The sequence below is a fragment of the Varroa destructor genome, unplaced genomic scaffold (genome assembly GCF_002443255.2).
Source record: "Varroa destructor unplaced genomic scaffold, Vdes_3.0 BEIS01000006.1, whole genome shotgun sequence".
Taxonomy (NCBI): Eukaryota; Metazoa; Arthropoda; class Arachnida; order Mesostigmata; family Varroidae; genus Varroa; species Varroa destructor.
The window spans coordinates 6,038,676-6,053,661 of record NW_019211459.1 but is presented as its reverse complement, the minus strand read 5'-3'; the positions used below and the strand labels follow the sequence as shown (position 1 = coordinate 6,053,661).

At 48.6% G+C, this 14,986-nt stretch overlaps 1 long non-coding RNA gene and 1 pseudogene across 2 annotated transcripts in view; one reads left to right on the top strand and one right to left on the bottom strand.

Moving 5' to 3' along the window:
• Positions 1 to 3,819, bottom strand: part of LOC111253236 (putative nuclear hormone receptor HR3 pseudogene) — a 23,106-nt pseudogene extending 19,287 nt beyond the window's left edge. Inside the window, exon 1 of the transcript XR_015329540.1 lies at positions 39 to 3,819. The product of XR_015329540.1 is annotated as a putative nuclear hormone receptor HR3 pseudogene (transcript). The remainder of the gene's footprint in view (positions 1 to 38) is intronic.
• LOC147754791 (uncharacterized) overlaps positions 1 to 14,986 on the top strand; it is a 33,135-nt gene that overhangs the window by 10,242 nt on the left and 7,907 nt on the right. The gene's annotated exons all lie outside the window — the stretch shown is intronic.

Below are 14,986 nucleotides of genomic sequence, written 5' to 3'. Positions count from 1 at the left end.
ATACACATACATTCATACATACATACATACATACATACATAGGTATATTTCTGCTCGCTCCTTTTTTTGGACGTTCTAGGGATCAGACGAAAATAGTTCTTTGTGTAGCGGTGGCATATGTAGTGCTGGACTCCGCAATTTGAGATTGGACAGCGCTTCGAGATGGCAACGCGATAGATCACGCAGTTTCGGCAGTTGGAGCAGCAAATGCTCAACAAGGCCTTGATCGCCTTTAATGGTAATGCCGAGGTGTCGTTCGCGCGTCGCTTCGATGCGCAGGCACTTCAAAAGGGCTGACGAGACTCGTTCGATCTCCGCCGTCCCCTTAAGACCTGGCCGTTCCGGTGAAACGAGCACGAAGGCCGAATACAACGCTAGCTGTGTATCGTTCAACTGAAGTCGCGCCAACGATCTGACCAATTCGAAGATGCCGCTAACGAGCTTGATTTCCAGTGTATCGCAGGTGTGGAACACGTCTTCAGGAAGTAGGGTGTCGCCATACAAGACACAATTCGATTCAGCGTCAAAATAGCGCGTCATTCGTAATAGGCACAATTCAAAGCAAGCCGCTTTTAGCAGGACGATTTGATCGTCCTGCGATAGCTTCATGAAGCCGGGTATCATTTTGGCGAACTCGATGATCTGTTGAATGAGCGAGGTCAATTTATGAGAGCAATCGAGCCACAGATCTTCTTGCGTCATGGTTTTCAGGTGATCGATCTTGGACAAGCTCAGGCTCGGATTCGAGCGGAGAGTCTGCACCTTGAGGCTAATCTCTTCCGAGCTGAACAGACAGGTACGGGTGTGCGCGTCCGAGACGGTCTTGCACAGTAGCTCGAGGTGGGGCGCCGGATGGCCAGAGCCGGGAACGGCCGCAGGCACAGCTGAGACCGGCGTCACCGGTGTAGGCGAAGGGGTCAATGCAGGACCTGCCGACGACTGGCAAATGTCCTCCTTAGCCAATGGGCTCGGCTCGACCGAGCGCGGATTCGAACCGAAGTCCGACACGTCGAAACTGCTCGAGCACAGGTTATTGGAGACTTCGTAGTCGTTGGCACCGTAGAAGTGGGTCGTGATCTCTTCAGGAAAATAGCCGGAGTTCGAAACTGGTTGCTGCTGCTGCTGCTGCTGAAGCTGCGGTTGACTAATAGCAGCCGACTGAGGGAACTGGCTGAGCCCGGACGGTTGTGGCTCGAAGATGGACACACTTGAATCTGGTGCCGTCTCGCTTGTGGCGCTGGCAGGGCGGGTTTGTTGTGCTCGGTGGAAACGAACCTCATCTTCGACCTTCTCTCGCTGCTTCTTGCTCATTCTACCGAACTTAACGGCGTCCCTGCTCATCCCGAGAGCGAGACATTTCTGCAACCTGCAGTATTGACACCTGTTTCTGTTGACCCGATCGACCACACAGTTCTTCTGTCTGGGACACTGATAATTCACGACTGAGCTCTGAGATCGTCGAAAGAAACCTTTGCAGCCCTCACAGGTGATCACGCCGTAATGCACCCCCGAGCTCTTGTCACCGCACACCTTGCATGGGATGATCTCGATCTGCGATTTGAGAGCCTTTTGTGGCTCGAGTTTCCAGTTAGGCTGGCCGCAGGCTCCACCCGAACTGCCCGTCGGTCCAACGGGTAACAGCGTCATACCGTCACTCGAACTAACCTCAATGAGGCCGCCGCTAACGGCGTCGCCGCCAGCCGACACAGTCAGCTCCATTTTGCCGAACACGTTTGGATTCGACATCCAGCTCTCCGGACTGCCCATCTTGATTCCGTTAAACGTGTGATGCGTCCGGGCCCGAGTGGGCTCACGGACTCGACACGGGACGACCCACTACTACACGGATCAATGACAGCGCGACAGTTTCGTCTTTATTTGAATCGGTTGTCAGCCAGTCGGACGACGATTCGTAGCCTTTGATCGCCTGCACCAGACTGGTTTCTTCTTTTCCGTTTATACCTCACACCATGCGTGTTTTCCTTTTTATACTTTGAATGCCACAGGCATAGTTGCAGTCCTAATCCTCGCAGGTGTCGGAACAGTTATTGGCCGAAGGCGAACTTTTCGTTGGCGACCTACGATGCTGACGACCGATACAACTCAACGATAACCAGTTGATCGATAATCACTTCTTTTTTTATCTAGCATTGACGTATTCCACAGTCGAGAGCGAACGGGGATGGATGTTGCACTCAGATGTGCTGCAATGTTTAAACGCAACCGCAATGCGCGTTTGAAATGTTTTTAGGTTAATGTACAATGCAATCAGACGTGAAACACTCACATGGTCACTCACAAAGCAACTTAATACAAATCTTTTTTTCCGTACAACTGGTTGCCGCCTTGTTGTTACTGTTGTTGTTAATGAACGTTAGCACACACTTCACTTAATAAATTTCACCATAATTCCGTTTCGCCCTATTGCAACCGGCTGAGCTTGTTCGCTCGTCGCCTACCACCACTCGTTGAGAGAAAGGGTCCCGCCCGAAGTGTCGTGCCCTGGTCGAAATCTCCACCCACAAACAGTCCAACTTTTTCTGTGGCACTTACACGCAGAGATATGCATCGGACATCGCTGATCGTGCTTTAACTCTCACAGACCGATAGCTAAGTGACTCGAGTCGCCGACAAACTCTCTGTGCACACGTCGTTGTAGATAAACTTCGTCAGATGTAGTTGTGCGGCCTATACGCCCGCCAGTTTCTACGTCCTGTTTCTCTCCCACATTTATCTACATTCTGCGTTCGTTAACTTTCTCTCTCCCTCACTCGATTTTGCTCTCTCCGTTAGTCTGTCTTTACGTTTTTCCCGCGCCAGCTCACTCTGGCAACGTAAATATTCACTTTGAGCCAGCATCAACGCATAGCTCTCACGTTAACTGGTACGAGGAGTCAACTTTTCGCCGAACCGAAATTTGTGGGCTCGCCGTGTCGAAGACATATGAGAGCACTTCACGGCCAGGACTTTCTAAGCAAAGACTCACTTTCGTACCTTCAAATCTATCGCTATGCAACTCCGGAGTGGACGAGACCGGCGTACGGCAAGCGCCTCTCCAATGTTACCCCTGTTCGACGGCCCCTCAACTAACCTAAGGCTTTTCGCTAAGCACTAGTTATCGCCAATTGGCGTTTTTGCAACGAACTGACAACGCACAGTTATATCATCACATGCTCACCACTACCGGACCACTACACGCGTATTTCTCGAGGCGAACCGCTTCCAGTTGTGATGATGCTGCTGCTGCTGCTGCTGCTTTCACCGCTATTCCAAGCCGTGCTGCTGCTGCCGCCGTCGCCGTCTCAGTGGAGCGACAGCAGTGGACCAGTGTTGCTGCTGCTGCGGCGGCGGCGTCGTCGTCGTCGTCGTCGTTGTCGTCGTCGTCGTCGTCGTCGTCGTCGTAGTAGTACTGGTACGTGGCGGCACCGTGCCGAAAATCTGCGTCAGTCACAGCAGCGTATTGACCGTGCATCAACTCGTCTTGCTGGGCCATAGACAGCGCATCAGCCGGTCCTACGTACAACTGACGATGATCGGCCAATGCAAATCGAACAGGCAGCGATCGTCACAGCCAGTGAGTCGTCGGGTAGTGCTAGCTCTACTGAGCTTTGAGCGTCTGAGTCTCGGAGTGGATCCTCACAATCGCAGCTGTACTGGAAGCTGCCACAATAGCAGAACAATTATATTGGTTATAGTTCCGGCCGCTGCCGTCGGGGCGGCAATGCGCTGTCCTCCTGTGGCTGTTGATCGACTGTAGTTAGCCAGCCAGCCAGCCAGTTAATGAACCAGCGGACGGGATGTTAGTTCGTCGTAGTGTTACCATTACAGCCACCGTCGTGTCCTGTCGTTCGTCGGCGGCAGCAGCAGCAGCAATAGTCGTACAAGTAGTCCCTGTTGTTGCATGCTGCGTGTATCCCGGCTGTGCTGGCTCATGATGCCAATGCTGGTTGTGGTAATAGTAACAGCGGCCAGCGACGGCGGTTCGGATGCTGTTGGTGCCGCTGCCGCCGTTGCTGCTGCTGCTGCTGCTGCTGCAGTTGTTTGTGTCGTCTGTGTTACAGCACCACTAACCTTAGTCTGAGCCACTAGCAGTTTTTGTAGTGATCGTAGTGCTGCTGCTGCTGCTGCTGCTGCTGCTGCTGCTGCTGCTGCTGCTGCTGGTCGTCGCATTCGTCGCAGGCATCGTCAGCGACGATTTCTCGCTGGCGCTCATAGTCGCTCACGGCGACGACGACCACCACCACTACTGCTACTGCTACTACGATGGGCACAACGTTGTCGGAGTTATAGTGGCCGCATAGAAGAAGCGACAGTAGCAGCAGCGGCGGCGGCAGCAGACACAGACACACACGCACTCACACAACCCAGCAGTAGTCGTCTACTGGCGACCAACAGACCGCCGCTGCTGTCCATCCAGCAACCAGAGCTTGCCTGCCTGCTAGGCGCTTACACAGATGCTGCGGCCGCTGCCGCTCCGGCTGTCGTTGCCGTTGCTGCTGCTAGCGCTGCCGCCAATGCAACGCGGAAGTGCGAGTACAGCGCGCGCTGGCAGGTCATTCACATCAGGTCACCCAAGTCCATTGAACCCCGTCGCAGCGGCGGCGGCGGCTGACGGTCAGCTGCTGCTGCTACGGCTGGCGCTACGGTAATCGCCGACTCGGTGCCACCGTCGAGTCGCGCGTTACCGCTCGTCGCTTATGTGGACGATTTCCGCGATAATAGTTGTAGTTGTGATATAAGGTTGTGTCCTAGTACAGAGTTGTATGGTAGAACGAACAGTAATAGCAGCAGGCGGTGCGCGGGGGCTTGCTGTGAGAGTGGCGCGGAAAGGAGCGGTCGTTTGTAGGAGTAGCTACTGCTGCTGCCGCCTATGGGAATGGGTGAATGTGAAGGAAAGGGAACAGCTCACCTACCACACACAAACCTAAGGACATACAGTACAGGGCACACTCACATAGAGAAGAGTCACAAACACGGCCAGGCCGACGGACAAAAGGACAGACGGACGGACAGAGCCACTGGGCGACAGCCACCCGATAGGGTAGGTTCGACTAAGGACCCTTTTGCGGCCTATGCCGAAGGTCCGTCAGTAGGTTTATCCTCGATCGTTGCTCAGCACTGGTTGGTGAGCACGCTTGCCAAAGCAGGCTTCTGCGGAACGTCGAATTTGCCGGGAAATCAAGTCGAAACAACAACGACGACAATAACAACAAAACGGCGCAATGAGTTCGAGGTGTACACCATAGAAAACCCCAGTCGCTCGCGTTCAATGGCCTCTGTTTGCTGCCGCCACCGCTGCTGTTGCCGTCGACGATGACGACGACGACGACGAAGACTGATGTTATTAGTTGTCAGTGTGCGTTGAGCACGGTCGCGCCATCTTGCGTCTGTCGGCGTTATTCGAGGAGTCGCGGTCTACGCCAGTATCTGGGTCATTCACTTCGCGAGTCGCTGCATCGTTCGCTGCACTCGCAACTAACGTCAAACGGTTCGCGCTGCTAGCGGCAACCGACTCATACTTCAGAATACTGAGCATCGTCGGGTTTGAGGGTGCGCACGGTTCATGTGGAGAAACGACGGCCTCTGGAACCGCTACTATGATTATTGTACATAGACTCTTTAGAGATTTAGAAAAGCTCGGCAAAGCATAATATGCACCCGCTTATCGGTAGCAATCTTTATTTACTCTTAACAATTTAATCTCTAGCACGTAGTCGAGACTTTTATTGGATGGAGCGTTTTGCCGCTTCATGCAATTTGTGGGTGCTGCCATCCATCTGGCAGCATTTGCAAGTCGCTTGGTCCATTGACGAGGGTCCAGGATCGGCAGATGGCGCTCATATCGTCGATGTGGGCGGGACCTAGGGTTTGGCAGTAGACCGCTGCTACCACGACCATAACAGCCACTGGCAATCCGAACCGCGCACACCAAACAGCTGAGCGCAAAACACGAGGAAGACTAGCTCTTTCTACATAGACGTGTATATGTGTCTGTTGGTGCAAAAAAGAGAGAAATTACGCGCGTTCTCTAACTGAGGAGAGGGCACTCTGTCTGCACAAACTACGATGAGCCATCACATGGGACACATTATTACCACAGCCAGACTGCTTTTGTCAGTGGCGGCTGGCCAGGCCACGAGCTAGGCTCGGTTCGAAGAGAACGTGGTAGACAAGGACGAAGAAGCCAAGAAAGGAAAGCGCCGGCAGAAGCGAGAGAATCCAATCGTGCCGTGTCTGCTTGTGATGGCTCTACAGACCCCGCAGTAGAACGCCGTAGCAGGAAGCAGCGGGCTCACGAAGAGGGCCTACTCTACACGAGGCTAGCATACTTGAACGAGTGAACAAGGAACACAGCGAACGAACGACTGGCCGACCGACCGATGGGGAGCCATGACGTGCTGTAGTTGCTCTCATTCTGGGTGTGATGACGCGAGGGTGGGCTATGTCTGTGTCTGGCAACGAAGTGAGGGAGGAGGGACGGTACAGGGCGGTGAACTCGTGAGAAGAAGAAAAGGCAATATACCAACAACAACAATAGAGAACAGAGAAAAGCACAAAGAGTTACCGAACCAATCCGATCGCCCGATCGAGAGAGCAGACAGATACAACGACGGCCAAACGAAGGGGTCTTGCAGATAAAGCTGCCTCGCAATTACGTCAGCTTCGAACACCAATTCGTCGTAGAAAACAGTCCCGTACCGGCTGCTACTTCTATTACCAACGGTAATAGAAGTAGCGGCTGTTCATCGAATGTCGAGATACGCGGCGGGAACGGGGGCGGGGGACGGGGGTAGAGAGCGCATAGGAGAAAAGAAGCAGCAAAATACACACGGAAAGTATTACCAGCCTAAACAACAATGCAACCTCGAATAGCAATATTGCTGGCTAGCGATATACTGATGCGATGCAACGCTGCGTTGCCTGGCTGGGAGCCAAAGAGACTCTATACCGTAAACAGGGGGTCTATGTGTGTGTGTGTGTGGGTGAGTGTGGCTAGCTGTATGGGTGTGTGTCTGTGTCTGTGTGTCTATGTGTGTGTGTGTGTGTGTGTGTGTGTGTGTGTGTGTGTGTGTATATATAACGGCGGTGGTGAATGTAAAACTCGAAACGTTTAGTTTAGGTGTATGACGCTGGTTGCGCCAGTGACGATGTCGCCTGCTTTAGTTGTTCTTTATCCTTGCCACTGTTTGTCGGCCATAGAACGGCCGGCTGTTATTGTCAATGTCCTCGTCATCGGCACCTACAACGTCGAGGTCAATGACCCCAACAAGGAAAACAGAAAGAGACAACAGTCGACAACTAAGCTTGATTGACTGGACGGCCGAGCACATGTTCGGCACTAACGCGGAACGCATTGGGTCGTCGACGGACAGCCCGGGCAGGCGAATACAGTTGGCATGCCGTTTTTCTCCGGACACGCAAAATCTCGATGTGCGCCGCTCGCGACAGCAACGACGGTCATAGCAAAGGCGGCATCAGTCACACAGCGACCAGCCGCAAACTGAGGAGTTAAGTCGATTGAGTCGACTTGGGTCACACTGTCGCTGGCGCGTCATGTCACACCAAATCGCCGTTCCCGTTATACGGACCCGCCGTTCCTAGCACATTTTTCGACATAACCTAGTGTCGCTAGTGAGGCAGGACACGTAGGCATGTTGGCTGACTGCAGGACAAATAAACGGGACCGATCGACCGACGGTTGGGAGATGACGAACCTTATTATAGCAGTACCCCTGCCGCTGGCCGTGGCGATGGCAGTCGTTGAGCCAGTCACCGACATTATCAACTACTAATATCAAACACGACTCGAAACGACGGGTGCGAGCGGTCACACGGTTGCCTGTCTCGATGCTGGCTCGCCAATATTATCTATACCCGTACATAGGCAGCTATAGGCGCAACCAGTGGATATGGTCTAGATGCCACAATCGTTAGGCCCGTTCAGCCGCATGATTGCGTGTATAGTAACGTTTATATTTATGAAGTTTACAGGAAGCGCAGCGGTTTTGACGTAACCTAGCACAGCAGTACGGTGGGCGACCCAATCTTATATTTGAGCCCGATTGCATTGCCTTTTTACTGTCGTCGGGGGGTGAGTCGCCTAGAGCCTAGCGTCTACAATATATTACTTGTACGTAAGCCAAGAAAAGGGTCATCGGGATATCCATTACAGCCATCACAGAAAAAGTCAGTTAAAAAAAATTGACGAAAATAGCCCGACACCGTTTAGGGCCAAGCATTGTTCTGTAGTTGCATCGTCGTCCCGTCATACAAAACTGTTGGAGAGGCCTCAAGCTCAACTTAATATTGCATGTACATTAGCTAATTATAATGAAACAATGCACGAAATAATAAGCGTTGCGCACAACAGTGGTGCTTACCAAAAAAGAAATAGAAAAAAAAAAAATAATGGTGAAGTTATCGAAACAACGAATTGCCGATGCAAAGCAATATTTTTATTGTATAATGGAAGTGATGCATGTGTGGATATTTCATTTAATTCGAGCCCCGGTCATCAGGCTATATCTACACATATACACAATAAAGTAATTGAAACTTTTTACTTAATAGAACACTACCAGAACCATAGCCCGGTTGTACGATTTGTTAGTGGGTGGTGCCCACGAAATAGGCTATTACTGATGTGAAGCTCGACATCAAAAGGATGTGCTTTAGTTTTTCTGGTTAGCCTCGTATACGGTCCTTAGCGCAGCATAACGGCCTAAGTTGAGGCAATATTTTGATCCCATTGAAGATCTGCGATCTTGTTCGGTTCCCGTAAAGTTCATCGACTTGACGAAGTTTTCTCACCGATACAGAGCTCTTAGCGATGAGAACAGAAACTGGTGTATGTGCCATGTGGAGACATGACATATACAGGGAGCTTTTTGTCTGGTATCGTTAAAAAGACTGACAACCCCAGGTTAACCACGGCTCTCAGCTGAGGTCGTGGTGGCTAGCAGCGGGATCAATGCGCGACGGAGCGGGTGCAGACAAAGCTATCATTCGCGGCGACAGGTGGTTAGCTGGCTGGATGGCGGACTTATGGCCGCTCCTCCTTCAAGCTCCATAGTGCAACAGGCGCATGCAGTATTCGCTATGTACGCGGCCAGTCAGCGGGCCAACCAGAATCCATCACGAGCTGTGCTACTGCTAGGAGATCAGCGTCTGCTCTCCCCGCTATTCAAGTCAATGACCGGGCTCGTCCGCCGACGTTTGCGGGTGCATAGGCCACTCCACCGCGTCGGGCACAGTATTGCATTGCTCACCTTCGCTAGGAAGTATCAAGTTAACTCGACATTAAAAGTTCAACTGCAAGTTGTCAAGTTGCACATGGCGACGACTCCCGCTCTGTCTCTCTACCCATCAGTATCAAAGTGTACCTGAGTGACTCACCTGGATGGGAAGGCGGTCTCAATGTCCACTTGAGCTACTGGTTCGAACTGTAGGTCATCGCAGACCAATCATTTAGTTGGTTTTTGATTAATAAAGCTCACTAATGATTTCAGTATCCTGATGAAGGCATTATATATATCTCATGTTGAAAAACGGCGATACCTGCAAAGTAATTTTACTGCATGCTATGTCCAATTGTGAAAGACGTATTGCAACAAATACGAAACCTATGTTGACATGGGTGGCCAGTGAAACCGTGGAATTCAATGTAGTGTCGAATAATTTTTGCTTATTTATGAGATATAATTACTATCATCTTGGTGTTTTTCTCATTATTTGGTTATTTTAGAGCTTTTTATTGTCTCTTAGTTTCGATTAGTTTTATTTTGCCGGGACAAACGTATGCTTTTGCGTCCCGATGTCAACTTCTATTTAGCTGTTCTGACATGCTCCTTATTTAGAGACCACTATGATGGAATCTTCATGGAAGTGATGTAACAATAAGCACCCGGCGTGCACTGCCGGATGCAATGATGACGTCAATCGATAGCTTCAGGAAGTGTCCTTTTCGGTCACAGACAACATCGGCGCTATTATTTAACTAAACTAGGAAAAAGCAAAAGTACTTATTTCATGTTTGAGTAAGATCAACATTAACAGACTGAGATGGTCTATGTATTGCTTTAATAAGAAGTACGTTTGCGTCTGAGAAAAGCTGTTCAAAACCGAGATACAGTTTGACTTGTATAGCGGCAACTGGCTGACCGCCATAGACATGTTACAATAGGTGTGAACTTGCGCCATGATAGAGCCGTCTTATCGCATCTCGTTCGATACCGGGGGCCACGAATAGCTACAGAATTATCTCATATCATATGTTTCGCCTCTTTCAAATTGTGCGGTTATAAACTGAAGTGTGCCTCGCGACGATAAATTGTACGTCCACGTATCACACTGGCTAAAACTAGACGAAAGCTTGAGTTTTTTCAAATTACAGACACGTTTCACTTGGTCGTGTTGTCTAATGCAGAATACGTCTGTCGTAACAGCACTCAGACGGTGAGCCATATGACATCGGGATCGGTCCATTATTTGATCGGACCGTTCGGAAACATCGTGAACACCTGATCGAAAGTAATTCTATAGAAGTATATACTAGCTAAGCACTGCTGAGTCTTCCGATATGCACGACCAACTACTTGTGTATATTTTTCTCTTGGACCAACAACTTTTACGTCGAGCGCTCAGAAGTGTTATGCTCGAATGCTATGGGCTTTGTAAAGGACCTACGACAGAACGAATGATCTGAACCATATCGAACTCAATACTGGCCTTCAATAGTTGTCGTTGATGACGGGCTGGTAGTAGCAAGGTTAGGCGAGTTACAGTCTCTGCCAGCTGAGCAGTACAAGTTTCACCGAACACATAAGTTTTGCAATGTCGGGATCATGCTAGCCCAGGTAGAAGATGTACCTGATCTACCAATTTGCTTTGAAAACGCAATGAAGATCGAACGGGTTAGATATAGCCACGGGACAGGTTTCCCTATTGCCAGCATCTCAATGTGTTACTGGAATGTTGACCACAAATGACCGAGCTAAATTGTCTCGTTGCAAAAATAAACTAGATAAGGTTGAACCCACGAAACGGGATGGGTGGAAACAACGGGTCTACATATCTAGGAATCTAACAGGTATGCCGGATCAAGTTTTAACAATGTGAACTTGAAGACTTAACTTAATGTATTTAGTGCAATGGCCGTTCATTGGTTGCAGCAAAGCTAGACGATACTAGGTACGATTATATCATTCCTAGCGAATATTACCAGCAAAGCGTAATATCACGGAGTGCTTCTGCGCTATGCGATTCTCTGTAACGAAGAGTCATTTCCTAACTGTTCGAAATATGTTTAAACTGAAAGAAAAATTCAAATTAGCTAGTTTAGCTGATCCATACGAACATTTTGTGATGCCTGGCCCTTGATACCAGCTGCTTAAACAGCTTGCTTGGCGGAGAAGTAGGCAATGCATGGACTTCTGATACATTACATGTTTGGCAGAACACCCCACCGATCTATCGAATAGCATCTAAAGCTTTTCTTTTTCTTGCATTGAATGTTTAATCACTTAACTTTAGAAAGTCTAACAGTGTCCGAGACAAAGTGGATTCGTCTTTCTCACTATATTTAGGACCTAAACAACTATGCATTTCTAGTTTACCGTTACACTTATGTTCTGTTTTTGAGTATGTGTATTTTTTTGAAATCTGTTTTCAGAGTGTGACACAATGCTAGTAGTGCGTCCTGTTCTAGGTCTGACAAAAATATTTTACTAATTTTTTTTCATCTATAGAAAATAGCTGGTTAAAGTATTCTGCAAAATAGGCCGATCATGGTCACGCCGAAATAACATCTTCACTAAAAAATTACAACGATTGACGTGAGCGACCTTTGTTTGATACTGATGAGGGTCACCCAACGAAATACCCTACCGTATTACATGCATTTATTTTAAACCCTCTTAGCTACCTTATACGTAGACAATATGAAGGAACTTTCAAAAAACAATAAAAATGAGATAAACGATAGATTCAATACGTAGCACAGAAAGTTATGGCAGCGTCGTTTGTTTCTGCATCACGGTATTCAAGGAAAGCGGACTGCCAGATGTTGGTTCCATTTGTGTGCGTCCTTCGATACTCGAACTTCAGCTCTCCGTTTCTTCCATTGGCGGATGAACTCCCAACAGGCGAATGCTTTCAATACGTCAAGCTGCCGTTATAGATCCTCAACAGACAGCGACGTATCCGTTAACAAATACACGTGGAATATATGGTAGGTTGTAGGCTCGCCCAGTGCTGTCCTAAGAAAAGCAGGCTGTATGCTGTCCAGTCTGTTCAGCTGAGCTCTTTCCAGATAAGTTCGAGGCCACACGAGGCCATTGGTCTGAGTTTGATACCGAAGACGCGTGTTGCCGTATTCAGGAAGAGGAGCGAGGGCTTTTCTATGGCAGTTCTCGCTACTAATCTTTTTCTGGCGCGCTCGGTGTAGCAAATGTCGAAGCCGGATAAGGTTAGCCCCAGAGAGCAAAAATGGGTTACGTATTCAGGGGCGAAGCGTGCAACCGGATAGTTTCATTTGCTGCTAGTGGGTCTGCCTTTAGAAATTTTACGGCTTTGGCTTTGTTCTAGGTGATTTCGAAGCCGGCATCCGTTACGCACGATTGAAAGTAAGCCAATGTGTTGCCACATAGAGTAAAACATCTGCTTTTATGGATTTGCGCTTTGCGACTACACTGCTTGGAAGATCGTTCAGACGGACCGAAGAAGGTAAGAAACTGGTGTTAAAGCTCTGAACCAGGTTTGTCACCTGTTAGAAGGAGTCCAGTTTCGCCATACGATCTGGTATCGTAATGGAGTTTTCCTGCTGAATCGAAGCGATAAGCGGGGTGAACTTGTTTGAAACTCATGCCTCAGCCAGGTGAGGCAAAGTCCGGTCACTTTACCATGAGTATCGCTTTGAAATCAACGAATATAGTATAGATAAACTATCCGGTGGTCCCTGTGCTTATAACAGCTTGGCAAACTGTTATTGTTGGCTTTCCTCTGCGGAAGCTGTGGGGCTCGTGCCCCAAATTTCTAGGAAAGCGAAAAGACGCGTGAAAGGTATGGAAGAAAGCACTTGGTGCCAGCAGATTTTTATTACGATACCCCTTTACGGATTCTGTTATTGAAGATCGCGTTTGTCTTTTAGCATAATAGTAAGAAGTGGCCTCCGCCAGTCGTCCAGTATTCGTGCGTCATGTAGATTGGCGTCGTAAAGGACAGTCCAGCCTAAGGCTAACATTGCTACTTTCTTGATGTGTTCGGGCCTGATCTCTTCTGGACCGGCCTGTTTACTGGGCCTGATCGGTTCCGGACCGGCCTTCTTACTAGGCCTGATCTGCCAAAGCGCTGCTGTTACTTTCTCGACTGTGACGTCGACAGCTATTGCAGCTTTTATTTGGCTTGTCTACTCATCCCATGTCGCGCTGCAGTGGCTCCCTCGGCACGGTGTTTCTAGAGGCGTGCATCTGCCAAAAATGATTAATAAGGATGTCTAATCTTACGGTGCAAGGAGGAGGAAACGCAGAGCGTCAGAGCTATCTATATGGATGTTGCTTCACCTTAGACAAAAGGGCAGCATATCAGAATTCTTTTTCCGTTCAATCCGGTGGATCTTTCCGCACCATTTTAACAAAACAATGAAAAGGGAATTTATCCCTGGGTAAATTACGACCAGTTGGTGGGCATTGATCCATGGGCTGTTACGACGAGCTTTTATCTCATTCGCTGCATAGGTTAGAATATCTCGAACGCCGGCGTTATACTCGTTGACATTGGGTCGGTGTAGAATAGGGAAAAGCAAAGTCGTCCAAGTCTTTCTATGTTTAGCGACTTTGCCAAGGATGTTTGTATTTGGACTACTGGGTGGATTCGTGCAGATAGACGCCTATAGCCATAAATAGGTGACTTATAAATGAAGACCCAACATGCAAAGGGTCTGAGATATGCAAGTAGATTAAGACAAGCAGATTAAGCGCGAATAGGTCGATAGTGGAGGACGCCACCGTGCCTTTCTAGGTTACGATCCGGTAATCTAGAATCTGGCAAAATGTTAACTAGCAGGCTTGCTCGAAGCTCTTATGCTTTATCGAATCTTCAATTGCAGCCGTTTGCTACGATTGTTGGTTATCTATTGCGCAAAACTTTGAAATATCACGCCAAATTTTTTACCACTATTCTTAATCATTGGAAAAGGTTCACTCGGACATATTAGGACTCTCTGGAGAAACAAGATTGCCTTACGGTATAAATGTTCTCATATCGCCTAGACACTGATTATTATTATACAGTGACGGTACCGCTAAATTTCTGCTTGCCTTCTGACCTGCTCACTGGTGAGTGCATTGCATAGAAATTCGGTATACTGAGTAGCGCGTCGGTCTAGATTTCACATGAGATTATTATGTCGATGGCTCGAGGGCGGTAAGGAGTCCAAGAACCGGACGCACACTGTTCCACAAAGCGACAGATCGCGTTTTCAAAGATTCCTCATGGTGCTCATTAAGCTAAACCACTGAATTAATTGCAGGAGGTGATCGAGTAGGGTCTCCCTGTCATCCTATGGCGCGGTCTCCGAACTCTTAGTCTACGTTCTTCGTCCTATTTCGCCCAAAGCATTTTAGCATAATAATAGTCTATATCCTGGTTTGACAGGAATCGAGTTTGGAAACATGACAAAAAATATTCTAAAGTACTGGAATAGGTTAAATTTGCTGTTTATTTCCCCAAGAACGATTGTAATTTATATGCTTCTGATCCTCTTATACGTTTAGCGCTCGACACAACCTATTACGCACTGAAAGAACTAGAAATTTCTCAGAACTGTTCTATCATTTTTACAATACGGAATGTAGAGTCACTCTGTCAAGTGTGGCGTCGTCGATTTCCCAGACAGGGACTAGTCGGTCGCCAACGTTAGGGATGACTCCTTTACTAGCTATTTACTTAATGTTTAGAGTTTAACGTCCGGTATCGCCATTGAACATTG